Consider the following 15324-nt stretch of genomic DNA (forward strand, 5'->3'; position numbering starts at 1 on the left):
CAGTCCAATTTTTTAGTTGTACCTTTAATTTCTCTTCTTACCAAATTTATTCAGTACCACCTATTTAGTTATCCGGTACACCCATATAATCTTCACCATTCTTCTATGACACTACATTTCAGACACTGTGTTCTTATGCAAATTAATTTTCAGGTTGTGTAAACACCTACTTTATCACCTTAAATGAACACTGATATAACAAGACTGAATAGGTGTTTTGTTGTGATGACTGATCTGTAGTGTAATCAGAGGATTAGGTTAGGGTGGCTTGGTGACAGTTCAGTTACCCGTGGCCAAACTGAATGTGAAAGCAGAGTGTTAGAGTAAAGTATTGTCCCATACCTGTGCAGATAGTATGGTATGGGAGGGTACAGTGGAAGTGGTGGGGGTTTAGTTGTGTGTGAGCACCATCTGGTAGGGGGGATTCAGTTCAGTGAATGAGGCCTACTCAAAAGCAGAACTTCTAAGCTATAGTTAGCGAGTCTGCAAAACATCATACGGACAGCTCATTCCTGTATGACTAATAATATAACTGACTGAAGTGGCTAATAAGAAAATCACCCCATTAACAATTAATGCAACTGCTCATAGTGTACTAAGCACACTGCTCAGCAGATTACTGCATACTGAGATGGTCACTCCTTTGTAACAAAAAGGTAGACACACCTGTGGCTGTGTGGCTGCCAAGCTATTTGGAGCTAGATGTAACATATTGATCTGTAGAGCAGCATAACGTCTATGTTCATGCCATATTTAGTGCTCTTTGTGTTATAAAAATGAACTGCAAGGTAAATTCAGAAAGCACATATGGGACAACAAACAAGTATTTCGTGAGTGCACGACATACATTGTACGTAATCTACAAAAAAAAAATGCAGTGGGGGAATGTCATACTGTCTTTTAACCACATACAATAAATAGTTCTAGTTTATTTCATGATAAATAGTTGAGAAGCTCTAACTGGTATTATTACATGACTTCAGTATATCAATGTTTGTTTATATTCCATGCAATGACTAAAAATTTAAATATTATATACTTTGGTCATGTTTTCATATTTACTGTTACTGCTAAAAATGCATAGACAAATCCATGAAAAAGGAAACAATTACATTTCTTTCATAGGACAGTATTACAAATGTTCAATTACATTAGTAGGACAAAAAACAAATACACAGAATTTGGATGAAAATAAAGAAGTCAATGTATGAGAGTCCACAAGAACAAGAAAGGCACAGTGATTTTTTTTATGGGTGTTTCTGAGCATATTACTTTGCTGGAAGCATCTGGATTCAATGCAATGAAGGAGAAGGCTGCTATTGTATGAACACAATGTCCTTATAACAAAAGACTATGTATAAAGTGAAGACAATGATGTGCTGCTGCCTAAGAATCCAACTTTACCCATTTGTGGTGATGACTCATGATTACTCTTACATATAAATGTCAGGTCATTAAAAAATAAAATTGGTATTCTTAGTATTCTGTTAGGTGTACAAAAGAAGACAACATTATGTGTTAATAAACACTGGCTCAGCGAAGATAAGCTACGACTGTACATATCAGGGGGAATGGTCCTGGCATACTGCGGCATATCGAGCTGGCATCCACCACCTGCTCTAATTACACCCCAACTACCACCAATAATTTTTTGACTCTTTTCTGTCTCTGAGTGTGTTTTTGTTCTAATTTTCAGTAGTATTTATACATGATGTAGGCATAAATCTGCCCATTTGTTATTCAATTCAGGTTTCATTGGTACAGTTGTAGTCTCAATATCCAACAGCAAAAATACAATTAGTTTTGTTTAAAACCATGTTAATTAAAAGTTATGTCTGATCAAAAATTTTACTATAGTAAATAGCAGTGAAAATATTTTGAGCTAATAAATAGATTTGGTAGGGATGATACCACTCATTGTAGAGACTAGCATTCCTACTTTTCAGTAACATAGTTAAAATTTTGTGGAAAAAATTAACTTACATGATGATTATCTTTAAAGTTCAGAAGTAGACACATTTTACATTGCAAATTTTGACTCTGTGCTTATTAAATTTCATCTCTGAGAGCTGTACTTCTATTACTCCAATTTTTATGCACATGGTGGCTTACTTCATTAACTGATAGAGCCATTAGTTATGAAAATTGTGTAATCTCCCACGATGTCCAGTATTCCACTTGTACCCATTAACGGATTAGTGCCAATGAAGATGCGTAAAATGATTCCATATACTATTCCAAAGTCCTAGATCACTACACTTTTTACTAACCAAATTGTTGTTAATAATTATAGTCTATCCTGAGTAGTATTTTTTTTTTCATATGACATTAAGAAATTGATAACGATCCAACAATGGGACCTTATAGACAATATATGAAAAAGTGAAACCAAAATTGTGGTGGTGTGTACATATTCGTGCAAACACCATCCTTAACTCATTAAGATTTCCCACTTTATGACTTCAGAATGATGTGCTAATGAAGAGGCATCTTAGAAGAGACGACATAAATCAGGTTGGTGGGCTTACAGTACTTGTCCAATACAGTGACCTTAGTGTGGATGATACAAGCCTAAAAATGCAGTAGAAGCAGCTTCACTGTTATAGCCCATGTTAAAATTCATAACTATATTTTTTTACTGTATGCCAGACACTAATATTGAAGCATTTGGGCAGTCCTTGGAGAAAATTAACTTATTTTTTGCAAAATGGTCTAAGGAAAGGATATATATTCTTGGAGACATAAATACTGATTTAAGACAAAGGCAACCACACAATTTAGTTTCCTTAAAATGCGAAGATTGGATGACTTGCGCTGCATTAATGATAGTTCATAACAATTGTTCTGTCATCATCAGGGTTCATTAATGATACTTCAAGGAACGGCAGGGTTTCAACTACCTCCTATCGTGTCCTGAAATGAAAAATACCCCCCCCCCCCATACACACACACACATACAGAGGTATTCCACTGCCCATCCAACTTACGCGATATCCTTGTCTGGCTCTATTCCACCCCTGCTCTGAACCAATTGTCCCATGGGGCTTATCGTGTAATAGATGCAAAACCTGACCCATACTGCAACATGCTCCAGTCCTGTCCCAGGCATCTCCCATCCAATGAAAGGCAGGGGCAAATGTGAAAGCAGTCATGTGATCGACCAAGTTATCTGCAACCACTTTCTGTCGTACTACATGGTCATGACCACTGCCAAGTCGTGAGTCCACATGAATGGCCAGTGCCAAACTGGCCAAGAGACAGCTGGATCACCAATTTGCTGAGCATGCCACCCAACATGATATGCTCAAATTCAATAACTGCCTCATTGACTGGATTCTTTCCTCTCACACCACCACCCTAATCTCAACCTTCCGTGCTCCCACTCCAGCTCTACACAACCTTCTACCCCACCAGTGCACTGGCAGAATCCTTTTCCCTTCTCTACTTTACTCCACTTCCCCCACAGCCCCAGCATAGCCTACAGATGCTGCAATTAGCAGCTCATTATCCTGTCTCTACTATATCCCAGCATGCTCCCACTCTGTCTCTCTCTCTCTTGCCTGCTCAGTTTCCTTTTTCCATTTTCTAGATTCACCAGTGACTCTAAAATATTGTTGTTCACATTTCACATGTGGGATTTCAAAATGTTTACAGAAACAATTTTTGTCAGTTCTACATGAGTACATAAAATGCACGTAATTTTATTTTCACTGTAAGTGTCAATCACTCATAGTGATATCTGAAACTGAGATTAGGATTTAATGTATAATTTACTACAGTAGGTGTACAACTGGCGCCACCTGGAGAATTGTAAGATTCAGTTTTTTGATTCTGCTATCTCTCAATTGTACAATCATAGTTCCTTTATTTTGGACTATGCCATACAGTACTAAGAAGTCCATAATCCATGTTGCTTATTCACTACCTGTATAAATTTCAGTTACTGCTATCTTGGCAGGCTGTTCTACCACTTGTGTTTATTCATAAATTTTTGTTTGTCTGAAGTAATGGTATTGTGATCAGGTATCTTATTACATTATTTGATTACTCTTAATGGTACATGGAAAATAAAAAGTAACTGTCAAAGTGAATACCATTTTCATGTTTTCTTGTATCATGTCCTGACAAGAGGACCTTCCTACACAAGATTATACCTACTTAACTCAGAGTCATTTTTTGTAGCTCTTTGTCTTAGGTACATATCACAAAATATTTATGCTGGATAGCACCTTTGTGGATGTAGGTCTAGTGCAAGTGTTACTGCTCTCATTTACAACAGCAGTGTTTTGTTACTGTGTGTACTAACTCAAAGAAATACTATTATTAGAACATGCTAACATTTTGTCAAAAGGAAGGAATTATGTTTGATCCAAGAGCTATAATGCTTATCCCTGAATTAATTAAAATTTTGGTGATTAACACAAACTGAATTCAATATTATTCATCTGTGAAAGATAATTTTAATCCAGAAAGTTATGCAAATGCAGTGAAAGGTTACATGTAATTTTGTATTTATTCTATTTAGCCTTCAGCAGTATAACACTATTTAGCCAAGGTTTCCTGTACTTGGAATGTGTTTATTGTTTATGGATTCATAGCCTCAACAAACTCATTGCATTAGCATGCAGACTACTCCATAATTTCATTGTAAAATGTGCATATTAACATTTTGTATAGGTATCTAGCTCCCATTTGTAATTTTAGTTTTCCTAAATTTGCCTGATGAACTTATAATTGACTTAACAGTAACTCTTACAGGCATATCTTGTATATGAAGAATATAAATCCTTACAAAATGGACTCATTCCTCATATGATTTGTTTACTTCACGAAATAGAAACAAACACTTCAAGTGTCAGTGAGTGTACTGTACAGTATAGTATTTAGTATTGAAGTTTTGGACAACCTGTTTTTCCAGTTGGAATTGAAGTTGCTTACAAAATGATTTTTTTAATGTGCACTCCTCTCATACTTGGTTGTATGGGTAGCAACATTTTATGTTTAGTGCATCATTAGAAAGCTTTTCATAATCATTAGGGATTCTACAGTTGCCCAGTGAAAAGCTAACCACAGTATGTAACATTAATGACCTACTTACATTGCTGGTATTCTTTCGTAATGCTAGACTTTTGAAGTCTCGTTCTCTGAAATTGGTTGAAGATGTAGTCTAGTTCAGTGACGGACATGACATCTTTGATTTAAACTTGAGATTACTTCACATTCCTTAGTGGCAAAACACACAGTCATGAAGATTAACTTCTGCTATAACTATTTTTATAGTTCAAATAGACCAAGTCAGCTACTACACTTGAACTCTAAACAGCGGCAGGTTCTTTACATGGTGAAGTCACCATCCAAGTCTACAAAAATTGTAAATCTTCAGATAATAGCATTTGAAAGAACTCAGTCACTGAAGCTTAACTAACACTTTAACGCAGAGAAATTATGCGGATGACTACAGACAGATTTTCCAAACAAGTTCAAAGAATAATTACACTGAGTGACCAACAGTAAGACCTGCTCATATTAGTGACTTCGACATTGAAATGTGGAATGGATGAGTGCATTCTATGAATGTTTACATTAATATATTAAGATAAAAATAGCTAATCACGACTCTACCATGGAGAAGTTACTGTAGCAATTACTAGGACCTAAATTCCTATTGCTATATAAAGAGATAATTAAGAAATTAGTGGCAATGACATTATGGTGAAGCAACTAATAATTTGATTTATCTATATTATAGATGATTGGGAAATAAGAAAAGTTGGGTGGATTATTTTATTCATGTCATGAGCACTGTCGTGGTAGTTTACCAAGCCTCTTGTAAATTTAATGAGATAGTAGTTGTCTCCATTTGTTAATTGTCAAATTACTCTGATAACCAAAGCTATTATCTAGTTCAGAAAAATTATAACAAGAAAATTATAACCATACCTATGATTTTATAAACATACTTAAAGGTCCAAATAATAATATTATTTTCTGGGTGTGGAAACTTTAATTATGAATAACATTTTAACTAATGACTTTTCACTAATAATAAAATGTTTACTGATAGAATGAAATGAGGGCTTTCAAATGATTTATGTCATTCTGGAAATAAACAATTATTAGATCACAATATGTTCCTGAGCATATGGCTTTTGAGTAAACAATAGATTTCTCTTAAAAGAACACATACAGTGTTGGCTTAGCGGAACTCAGTTAAACAGATAGATAATGAATTTTACTGAAACATTGCCCAAATATCCATTTTGGTGCTTTATGTAAATGTGGTACATCTACTACCAGCAAAATATAAAAAAGAAATAAGAAAGTTTTCTAAGGAGTATTTATAGTAAATGGAGTTACTCCAACTTGCTAAGTTTCAAGTTCCTCTTCTGTGCAATAGAAGTATGTATTACACTGTCCCCACCTTAAAAAAGTGAGTGTACAGTTCTCAAATCCAAAATGGTGCATGTCCATCAGTGTTTATGAAATTACTGTTGATTGCTTTAGCACTGCAGATAATCTAGCTGGATTATAAAAACCTTCCAAATTCAGGATATCTTTAACCTAGCACAAAGCTGCAAGTTTCTGAGGGGAAAGTATTTAAAAAAAATAAAAAGCTGTAAAATAATAATAGAGCACTTGTGTACATAGTACACAGATTTACAAAAGCAAACTTAAGAGAGTGGCATACAAGGGCAGTCAAATTAATATGAAAAAGGTGGAAAAAGTAGGTAAACTATTCATTAACACTGAAGTACTTGCCATAGTTGTTAACACATTTATTCCACTGTAATTGCCTTACAATGGTCAACACCTTTGTGGAAAAATGTTGCCAAGCACGCACCTCTTTATCTGAAGCAAAGGGACAGCCACGAAAGTCTTTCTTCAGCACTTTAAAAATATGGAAATCACATGGGAAGAGATCAGGACTTTATGGAGAACATGTGTTTCCCAGCAAAACTTCTACAACATACTCTATACAGCCATGGCAGGTGTTTTATTGACAGGTTGCTTAAACTATGTTGCAGAGTTTTGTCTGGGAAGCCTTCACACAACCTCCATACAGTCCCAATCCCTCCTCATGTGATTTCCATATTTTTGGAGTCCTGAAGAAACATTCTTGGCCATTCGTTTGGTTCACACCAAGAGGTGCACACATGGGTACAATCATGGTTTCTCAGAACACTGCAAACATTTTTCCATGAAGCGATTGACCATCTTGTCTCACAGGGGCATAAAGGTATTCACAGCTGTGGTGATTACTTTTAAAATACTAAACAGTTAACTTTCTTTTTTCCATCAGTCTTGTTCTCATGGAGCTTTCATCTTGTGTACTCTTTATGAAGTTTTGCATCAGTGTAACCAAATATATTACAACAAAAAAAGACAAATTTGACATGGTTCAGATCCCATGCAGAGCCAATCACAAAATACACTCCTGGAAATGGAAAAAAGAACACATTGACACCGGTGTGTCAGACCCACCATACTTGCTCTGGACACTGCAAGAGGGCTGTACAAGCAATGATCACACGCACGGCACAGCGGACACACCAGGAACCGCGGTATTGGCTGTCGAATGGCGCTAGCTGCGCAGCATTTGTGCACTGCCGCCGTCAGTGTCAGCCAGTTTGCCGTGGCATACGAAGCTCCATCGCAGTCTTTAACACTGGTAGCATGCCGCGACAGCGTGGACGTGAACCGTATGTGCAGTTGACGGACTTTGAGCGAGGGCGTATAGTGGGCATGCGGGAGGCCGGGTGGACGTACCGCCGAATTGCTCAACACGTGGGGCGTGAGGTCTCCACAGTACATCGATGTTGTCGCCAGTGGTCGGCGGAAGGTGCACGTGCCCGTCGACCTGGGACCGGACCGCAGCGACGCACGGATTCACGCCAAGACCGTAGGATCCTACGCAGTGCCGTAGGGGACCGCACCGCCACTTGCCAGCAAATTAGGGACACTGTTGCTCCTGGGGTATCGGCGAGGACCATTCGCAACCGTCTCCATGAAGCTGGGCTACGGTCCCGCACACCGTTAGGCCGTCTTCCGCTCACGCCCCAACATCGTGCAGCCCGCCTCCAGTGGTGTCGCGACAGGCGTGAATGGAGGGACGAATGGAGACGTGTCATCTTCAGCGATGAGAGTCGCTTCTGCCTTGGTGCCAATGATGGTCGTATGCGTGTTTGGCGCCGTGCAGGTGAGCGCCACAATCAGGACTGCATACGACCGAGGCACACAGGGCCAACACCCGGTATCATGGTGTGGGGAGCGATCTCCTACACTGGCCGTACACCACTGGTGATCGTCGAGTAGACACTGAATAGTGCACGGTACATCCAAACCATCATCGAACCCATCGTTCTACCATTCCTAGACCGGCAAGGGAACTTGCTGTTCCAACAGGACAATGCACGTCCGCATGTATCCCGTGCCACCAAACGTGCTCTAGAAGGTGTAAGTCAACTACCCTGGCCAGCAAGATCTCCGGATCTGTCCCCCATTGAGCATGTTTGGGACTGGATGAAGCGTCGTCGCACGCGGTCTGCACGTCCAGCACGAACGCTGGTCCAACTGAGGCGCCAGGTGGAAATGGCATGGCAAGCCGTGCCACAGGACTACATCCAGCATCTCTACGATCGTCTCCATGGGAGAATAGCAGGCTGCATTGCTGCGAAAGGTGGATATACACTGTACTAGTGCCGACATTGTGCATGCTCTGTTGCCTGTGTCTATGTGCCTGTGGTTCTGTCAGTGTGATCATGTGATGTATCTGACCCCAGGAATGTGTCAATAAAGTTTCCCCTTCCTGGGACAATGAATTCACGGTGTTCTTATTTCAATTTCCAGGAGTGTATTTTGATTTCATCACTTTCACATTATTTTTTAATTCTGCTACGTTGACTCAATGATCCATGAGTAGGTTGGGATTTCTTAATTAACACATACTAAAATAGATTTTTCCACGCGAGCAGTGCAAACCTTCCCTTCTCAAACCCTCCCCCCCCCCCCTTCAAAATTTCATAAGTTCAATTTTGTTTATACGTTTCTTTGGATGGCAGTGTGCATGAAAGACAACTCAAACACACATACCTGACCACAGTCTCTGGCAGCCAGGGCCAGAATGTGAGCAGCAGCGCAAGATGCTCGAAGTCTTGCCTTGGCAGCCAGAGACTGTGGCCACGTGTGCACATGTTGTGCTTGTGTGTTGTGTTGTGTGCTGCCTAAACCTAATGAAGACCTGTTTAGCCAAAAGCTGTGTTTGACAGTCTTTTTGTTGTGCCTATCTGTGAATCAGCGACTCCACTGTATGGTGGGTAGCAACTATCCTTCTGATAATACTGTCAAACATAAATCTTCCTTTTTCATAGCTGTGAGAAGACGAAGCAATGCAGCTACAGTTACTGGCATCACTATTTTAAACCAAACAACTGCTTTTGTTGTTATAACCAGTGCTCGATTTGTGATGGTATGCCATACCGATACCTCTAGTTAAGTCACAATACTGGTACCTCTTCTTTTTTATAAATCAAGCGCTGTTCATAACTGTTACTACTTCTACTTGTTTTGTTTCTTCAAGATCGTGTCACATCGAAAAGGTCAAACCAAACTCAACATATCTAGAAGAAACTGTTGTAAATAAGAGTTCATTTTCATAGCCCATCATGTACTCTCACAGACTGACCAATCTGAAGTTACAAGCAGAGGAGAGGTGATGTGTGGAAAGAATCAAAGAAAAAGAACTGAACAAATGCCAAATAAGAAGCTGTGTATCACTGACCGAATGTGTTACAATTGGCTCATTATACCTTACTCTAAACTTATACACAGTGAATCTTTGATGAGGCTCAAGTTGGAGTCCGGCAGAAATTTTCATATGTCACTTATATACCTAACACATCTGATGTCTAATAGTTCACAGTAAGTGAATAAATTTTGAATAATTGAATATATTATAACAAAACATTCAACATTCCTTGCAGAACCAATCACAAAATATTTTAATTTCATACTTTTCACAGTTTTGCTTTTGAAGAAGTATAAGCAACTCAGTGAAAAAATATTATCCTTGGACCTATTATCATTAGTGGATGGACCATCAAACTTATGATTCTTGATTCTGTAATTACTTTCTCTGGGTGGGGATGGGAGCGGGGATTGTGAACAACAGACATATAAAATGGCACAATACAATATATGTAAAAGACATAACTCCTTTTGCAATAAGCAAATTTATTTTACTGCAGTTGTTTTCAACATGTCTTACTAAAAAACTACATTAATTGCAACAGTAACTCCAACACAAGAGATACAAGTGTCATCCAAGTCAATAAACATTTTATTTCAGTGGGTTTTCACAGTGGAATGTAAACCATTTCATTTTCTTAATGTCTATCTATGATATTACCACAGACAGTGACATAACATTAATATATTACCAGACACATTAATTTGGCACAGAGGGTAAAATAAAAATAATGATCTAGGGTACTGGCTGTTGTCTATCCCTTGTAACCATCCCAGAAAATATAGGTTGCTGACAGAGAACATTTGATTGTGCAATCATGTTGTGGTACTGGATTTGCAATGTGCTACTGAAAATAAATCAAAGATATATTTAAAATGAATTATTGAATATTTTTCGATAGAACCTGGCAGTAATGGAAAGAACAAACATAAGTAGAATAACATCACTAGATGTCAAATTAGAAAAAAAAGTGGTTCAAATGGTTCTGAGCACTATGGGACTTAATTTCTGAGGTCATCGGTTCCCTAGAACTTAGAACTACGTAAACCTAACTAACCTAAGGACATCACAAACATCCATGCCTGAGGCAGAATTCAAACCTGCGACCATAGCATCCGCACGGTTCCAGACTGGGCACCTAGAACTGCTCGGCCACCGCGGCCAGTGTCAAATTAGAAAAGAATAAAGTATGTATTGATCAGTAACATGAATTTTGTATGTAGAGTACACCACTCTGTCGCAAATTAGGTGCAAATCAATCTCAAATGAAGTCCATAGGAGTAAAAACTACTACATTTGAGCACATATTAAGTTGTTAAACGGTGGAACATATAATCAGCTAATCTGATCATGTATTGCATTCACATTGCAACTGGGCAGCTGAAGATAGTGATGCTACAGATTTACTGACAGTCATTATGATGGTGTGTGTTCAAGGCATTAAGCATTCTAATAGAACCTTCACATTATATACATTTACTAACGTTGCTTGTCATAAATAAACCATCACAGTTTGAAAAGAATTCTACTCATTCATCATATTCTGTACATCCCACCAAGAAGGTGAACAAGAATAGAAATTTTTTCTACTCTACCACAAAGAAGGTCAACCTACAGGGAGCAAGGGAAGGTAAACATTAACAAAAGACAACCAAACAGTGCTTAAGCTGTACACTATATTAACAAGAAACTATCACAACACTGCTTAATGCTAGTTCTGTTTATGCCAGTTAAATGCGTTCTAGTGATTTAGAAAGAAAGCTACTGCTACTTCAGTTATATTAGGTAGCTGCAGGATGTCTTATAAGAAACTTAACATTTACTTCATTAATCAAGTATTTTTCAAAGAAAACAGTAACCTAAATTTGTAATTACATAGGACAGTTTACAACACACTACCTGCCATCCATCTAAAGAAGGAATCAAATCCTTGCACTAAGACAATCAATGGAAGGAGTCACCAATGAGATATGTTTTAAATTTTCCTTTGAATTTGCTGAGATAACTAATTACTTGTTGTATGTTAGATGGGAGCTTCTCAAATATCTTCATACCATAGTACATAACTTTGTTAAATCCTAGTTAATGATGCAAAGTTTACACAAAAGTTATATTTCTGTCTTGTATTGATAGTACAGATGAAATTTCAGCTTGAACTGATTTTTTTCACAACCACACTATGCCTTAATTAAAATAACACTGTCATTGTGGCAGTGGCTAAGAGTCAGCCAACTGCCATTCTTTCTTGACAACTATGTGCCCGCTGTAATGACTGATTTTTTAGGCACCACACAGCTTTCTCACCTGCAGTACGATGCACAAGAAGGCGAGAGCCAACTGTTGCCCTATCCGCCGTCCCCACTGATGTACTTCCCACTGGTGCTTACAATGACAACAAGAAAAGTAATCTGAATGTATGTTTTGCTCTATTTGCATTGCATATGCAGTTCTTGCTCATTCTAAGTATGTGGAATGAATGACCCTGTGCCACCATAGCTGTCTGTCAACCAAGAGGTTATTTCAGTCAAAACTTAAAAGAAAACTTAATAATTGTTTATCACTAAGTGTGCCAAAGGTTCACAAAAGCGTTCAACAATAGCCACAAACGTTTTTTATTACTGTCCCACTAATATCATCTGAAAGGGGGAAAAATATTAAAACTTTCCAGAAATTACTGTCAGCCACTTTTTGTATTATTTTACCAAGACCAATTTTGAATAACTATCATCAGATGGTACATATTTATTGCATGTTTGCAGCTTTGTTGGAGTTGTGCAGCTGTGTCCAGGTGTGAAATGTACACACTTCTAACCACATTTGGTGCGTATATGTTTCGTTCTCTTGCCATAATTGCATGAGCTACAAGAATGCTGCAAATATGCAATAAATATGTACCATCTGATGATAAATCACTTGTTAATTTAAAACTAGTCATGGTAAACAGAAACTAAAGAATAAAACCAAAGGCAACTGGCTGCTGTAAACCTTTACAAAAATTTAAATCTGAACTGAAATTGCTTATTCTGACAACTTTTGCTCAAAAGATGGATATTTAACAAAAACTTTGTGGTATAAAAGGACTTCAGTGATTGCCTGTGCTATTTAAAAGTAGATGTAACATTCTGTAACAGTAACATGAGCAGCGACGCAGACCAATATGTTCATTATCATTACTTTTCTGCTGGTAATCTGTAAATAGCCAGTATGTAGCCATCAACAAAGACACAGAGTGTAAATCCAAAGTAATCTACACCATTTTGATAGAAACAGACCAATGGTCCTTGGAACACAGCATTATTTTATAATCATCAAAACATACACAAACTATACCCACAGAACAAAATCAGTTAATATATAGTGATCTACTTCTCAATCATAAAAGGTAAATTGGCGTGAAGTCATGACTCCACCTGCCTGTTTTGACCAGTAATGCCATCAACATGGTGTACACTATTTCAAACACATACAATATGCTGACCATGACATCACACATTACACCTGCGAACAAACGTAAATAGCATGTGAGGTATTTAACTCCAGCAATAGAATGAAACTGACAGGAAAACCATATGAAAAGGACAAACTAAATAAATGACAGTAAGAATAATTACATCACTGCAAAACAAACATTCACCCAAAAATCAAGCACACGAAATCATCAAAACTTAACAAAAAATTACAAAAATGAAAACTATTGGTGTTGTAAATTTCACATGACCTATATATCTCAAATTAAGACCTCAATACCAGTAACCTATACAGAACTCAAAACCTCAACACAATTTTCCCTTGAGCTAGACAGTCCAACAAAGCCCTCGATACTAGGAACCAACCACTCTAAAACATGGTGTTGCAAAGTTCACTTCACCCACAAAGCTCAAGCATAGCCCTAGATACAGCACTTTCGCTTACTCTGTCTAAACCAAAGTTCTCAGTACAACAAACCAAACCATGTTCACATGACTAATATCAGAAATGTTTCCTAAACAACGATGGTACATCAGTACCCATGATACCTACCAAAAACATTCCAACAATTACTGAACACTAACAAGGAAATCCCGAAAATTCATCACACTTTCGCCACTACCAATTTCAATATATTGAAACAACTTCGCCCATTGCAACAATCAATGAGCTACTCATAAATATCTATATCTTTTTCACAACAGAAGAAAAATATTAAATCTCTGACTACAAGAAACACACGGCACTATTATATCCAAACATAAAAATGAATCCATGAGCTAAAATATGCAAATTCAAAGTAACTCACCACAAAGCCAGCACAAATTCTTTCAATACCAACATGAAACATTCAATTCATGTCAAACTACTTAACTAACAAACATACATCACAACACAGAGCCACCAAATACTACAACACACAATCTACAAAGACTCAAAAACATCAAGACTCTCCATGACATTACAGGTCAAAGCAGATGGGTGTAGCATCGGTACCTGACCTCGTGCGAATAACCTCACGTTAGCCTCAGTTCGGATATAGTGATGAGGGAATGACTGCCAATTGACAAGAAAACAGGATTAAATTATCAAGAATGAAACTTAATTCCTGTTGGAACATTTGTACAGAGTTTGCATCTTTTTGGAGCAACCCAAAAAGGCCAGTACAGCCTGCTTTGCACTTAGGAGATCTTTCTCACTGCACTGGCCCACAAACAGAATACTTTGATTCAATCTATCCTACAGCATTTTCTTTCTAAGCAGCGCAGCTAAGATCTAAAAAGCATCTATTCTAACATTGAACTTCTAATACTTACATCCTAAACCATTTACTCCCTAATGGTCCTTATGATTAATAATGAAGAGTGAATTTGCTAGATACTGATTTGTTTTATGAATTTTCTGAATGTCAGGCGAGACATTCATATGAATCCTCACCTATTTCTGCAGCTTGTTTTCCAAACGCAAATTTCCCACAGTATCCCCAGTTCTGTTGCATTTCTCTTCCTGTTTTTAACCAGTTTCATCGCTATATACTTCAGTGACTAAAAATAAAGTCCAACAACTCCATTAATTAACATATGAACATGTTTAAACGAGAGTTACATTTGGAAACCCTTCCAACAGCGACTACAAAAGTACTAAGTTGCATACAACACAGCTATCATTTTCTTTTTTTTTCTTTATTTGATTTCATTCCCCTGCCCCATATGGGTAGGGGAGGGCTGTCGGCAGCACAATCCGCCGCTCTTCAGCCGAGTGACATAACAACTTAAAATGAGAATAAAATGTTACATACATAAGGCGAGAAAGGGGAACTTAAATCAGGATAATGGGAGAAAATGGAGGTAAAAAATAGACTAACACGGAGACGTTCATGGGGGACAGTTCAAAAAGTCACTAGAAAGTTAAAAAAACACAGTTGGCGATTCTTAAAACACAGAGAAGACACTGAATGCGCAGGCACAGGTTAAAAGTCGGCCACAGTAGTAAAAACACTCTGGAACAACACACTTAAAATCCACTTGGAGCACACACGACGAAGGACAAAACTGCCAGGCGGGACCTGACGAGGGAAAGGGCAGAGAGGATGGAAAAGGAGGGGAGAGCAA

Source organism: Schistocerca cancellata, chromosome 11, assembly GCF_023864275.1.
Source record: "Schistocerca cancellata isolate TAMUIC-IGC-003103 chromosome 11, iqSchCanc2.1, whole genome shotgun sequence".
Taxonomy (NCBI): domain Eukaryota; kingdom Metazoa; phylum Arthropoda; class Insecta; order Orthoptera; family Acrididae; genus Schistocerca; species Schistocerca cancellata.